The sequence below is a fragment of the Gadus chalcogrammus genome, chromosome 15, assembly GCF_026213295.1.
Source record: "Gadus chalcogrammus isolate NIFS_2021 chromosome 15, NIFS_Gcha_1.0, whole genome shotgun sequence".
Lineage (NCBI taxonomy): Eukaryota > Metazoa > Chordata > Actinopteri > Gadiformes > Gadidae > Gadus > Gadus chalcogrammus.
In genome coordinates, this window is record NC_079426.1 from 9,532,072 (window position 1) to 9,535,438 (window position 3,367).

General features: G+C 49.7%; 1 protein-coding gene across 1 annotated transcript in view; it reads right to left on the minus strand.

Moving 5' to 3' along the window:
• Nucleotides 1–3,336: 3,336 nt before the first annotated feature.
• Nucleotides 3,337–3,367, minus strand: part of LOC130404986 (semaphorin-4G-like) — a 6,604-nt gene continuing 6,573 nt past the window's right edge. The window contains exon 7 of the mRNA XM_056609939.1: nt 3,337–3,367. This exon is cut by the window's right edge and continues 2,089 nt beyond it. The gene's annotated coding sequence lies outside the window, so the exon portion shown is untranslated.

Sequence of the window (3,367 nt, forward strand, 5' to 3'; positions counted from 1 at the left end):
TGCCAATTAAATAACATTTATGGAATCATTTGAAACCTGGAAGACAAACAGACAAAAAAGCACAAAACATTGACGAATAAATGTTGTTGTTAGATAACAGGTGTTTAGATAACAAAGTTCAGCAAACAGTGCATTTAGCCCCAATGTTAGGTCAGTGAGTCATTGTGTTTATTTGGATTAAGGGTCCTTTTCTTCTTCATTAAAAACAAAAGCAGCGTTGTGGAACATTTCACCCGGGGTTGCAGAAGCGGAAAACAAGGTGATTATCTGTTCACTTTGGTTTGGTCAGTTTGTCTCTGGAAAGGAAATTAAAAAAATAAAACATTGCTCAATAATTTCACATTCTCATTCCAGTTGTGGGGACACAGTTCCATTACATTTTCCGCATCAATGAATTCTCATCTCTGCAGTGGACCATGAGCGGTCTTAGAAAAACCTGTTCAAACAGAGACGGTTACCACTCTATGTCCCTGTGCCACGTTATTATTATTTATAGATAAAAATACACATAGTGGTGTGATGGGGGCGTGGCTTGGCTTTGACTGCAAACAAATGTGGGAGGGGGGGGGGGCAACGCCAATGCTGTGGGGGTGAGAGCTTGATGAGTGAAGGACTATAGACCCTCATGTGTGTAGTGCTCTCCCCACAGCGGGGGAGAAGGCCAGTCCTCTGTGTCCTCAGCAGCGCTCGTGGAACAAAAGGCGGGAGAGAGTAGGGGGGGGGGGGGGGGTCAGGGACGGCAGTCCGGGAGTAAAGACTGCGTTTAATAGAACTAATGGTCCTGAGTTTCCTTCTAGAACCCGGTACTAGTATTGTCCTGCTACACCGGCCCTACACCCGCTCCGAGGTGGACGGTGTTGGACGCTGGTAGCCCCCCCACTCCCCACTCCCCCGTCCCCCGTCCCTGTCCCAGAGGAGGAGGTCCGGGGTCCCCCCGCCACACCTCCTGTGGGCCGGCCCACTCGCCCTCCCGGGGCGTGTCCACCGCCCCGCGTTGTCCGCTGATTGGTGTGTGTAGGCGAAGGGGAATAGAACCTCCCCACGCGATGCCGCCGCCAGGGTACACCCCCCCCCCGGGGCCGGGACAGGTCCTGGAGGACCGGGGGGCTCCCCTCGGAGCGGTGGCTGGGCAGCCAGATCCAGTACGACCTGCGTCTGATGGGGACGGGACCGGGGACGGTTCTCCTCCGCATCTCTCTACCCATCCGCTCACAGTCTGCCCGCCGGGTGTGGAAGTCAAGTTGGACGGAACGCAAACCTGAAGAGGGCTTCAATCTGGGCCTTTGCCGATGGAACCAAAATACCTTCAAAAGGAAAGAAAAACAACTATGATGAAACAGAGCGTTTGGCGTACACGCACACACACACGTGTGCACACAAAGGCACACACACTTTTGTGTTGACATCATGAGCTGCTTTTCTTCTGTGTGTTTAACGGGGGGGATTGACAACTCTAATTTGACCATCCCTTGGAGGGCACTGCTAATAAATAAAACATGTGTCTGTCTTCTAACGAGCTGCAGGAGGGGAACGCTTCTAATGCTGTAATGTGCGTGCACGTCTCACTCTCTCTCTCTCTCTCTCTCTGTGCGTGTCTCTGTCGTTGTTCCTTTGATGTGTCACACGCCCTGAAGGGTAGGATCTACAGAGAGGCAAATTCTGCATCCAATCTGATCGTTGTGTGCACGCGAACGTACTTGAGTATGTGTGTGTGTGTGTGTGTGTGTGTGTGTGTGTGTGTGTGTGTGTGTGTGTGTGTGTGTGTGTGTGTGTGTGTGTGTGTGTGTGTGTGTGTGTGTGTGTGTGTGTGTGTGTGTGTACTCGTGTTCAAACTCACTCATGTACATACAATAGTAGTCTGGTGGGCGTCTAGTGAGGGTCAGCATAATCTAGTGGCTATCAGCGTGTGTGTTTCTTAGCCCAATGATGAAGGGGCTGGAACCCTGAGATGTCACCAGTCGAACCCCCTCAACTGCTTAAGAGTCTGATTTGAGTTGTTGTAAAGAGAGAGAGAGAGAATAGAAAAGAGTGAAATGATTTTGAAAGTAAATAATAAAAAAAGAAACAGTTCTCCGCCATTGAATCAAGCGTGCGTATGATCTCACCAAGCTGTGATTGATGGGCAAGACGGATTCCCTGAACATTCAGAGGCAGGGCCAGTCACCTCGAAACCGATATTCTCACAGCGCATTTCACTCCCTGATAACTGACGGATGGCTTTGGCATTTATAACAAATGACACTCCAATAATAGCTCTTCGATCTTTCCTAGCACCTTAACTGACATGTATCTAACAAAAACACCAGCAGTGTCTTTAGATGAAAGAGCCTGCTCAATGACTCAATCGTAGCAGCGATACTATTACGTATATCGCTCGTTGCTATTGGCACCTTCTCTTTGCGTTGCTGTACCTTGTATGCCTACTGTGCTATCACGCACCACTGACTAATTCTATCCCGCCTGAGAGTGAAAACAATGTGCAGGAGAAGCTAGAGAGTGGTGCGTCGCTCGGCCAAGGAGAGGGCAAAATCCCGTGGTAGGAACAGCCGATGTCGATTGTGATCGCGTGAACAAGGTGCAAAGAATAATTCCAAAAGCAGCTGGGGCTGCATGACAATGGACTAAAGAGACGTCAGGTATGAAAGGGAGTGAGAGAGAGAGAGCGAGAGGGAGGAATTACAGGGGCTATGTGTAAAAGAAGAAAAAGAGAAGGAGCGATGCAGCTACAGAAACAGCAGAACATAGGATATCAATGTGTACATTATGTATGCCGGGGGAGAAGGGATGTCTCTTGTGTCGTAGTGGAACCAATTAGCTTTCATGGAATATAATGTCGATTTTTTTACGGTTTTAATAATATAGTAATTATAATATAACAGTAATACAATATATCATATATCAATAATAGAATAATTTAATAATGTAATATGGTCTAAATAAAGCTTTCTCCCTAACTTTAATAATAAGCTTTAGAGCGCTGTTCATAAATACTCCATTCATTGCTTTGAGTGCCTGCTTGGCGATATGCTGGCCTTGGCAACCCACACAGCAGTACAAGCACCGTTCAGCCTCCCCTCTGAAACTCTCACCTTGGCTCGGTTCTGCTGGGTCCTGGCCCGGGGGTCTGGCCGTCGTACGTGGTCCGGGGCAGGGGGGGCTCGTTCAGCGGGCCGAGCCGGTAACCCGGGGGAACCACAGAGCGGACCACGCACTGTCTTCACCGAGTGAAGGCAGCTCCATATAGGGAGGTATGGATTCCACACGCATGCTGTCCATCATGTATGTTGCTCTTCACCCACGCGGCCGCCTTGTTAACTCACTCCCCTCCCCCCCCCCCCCCCCCCCCCCCCCCCCGCGCTTCCTCCAG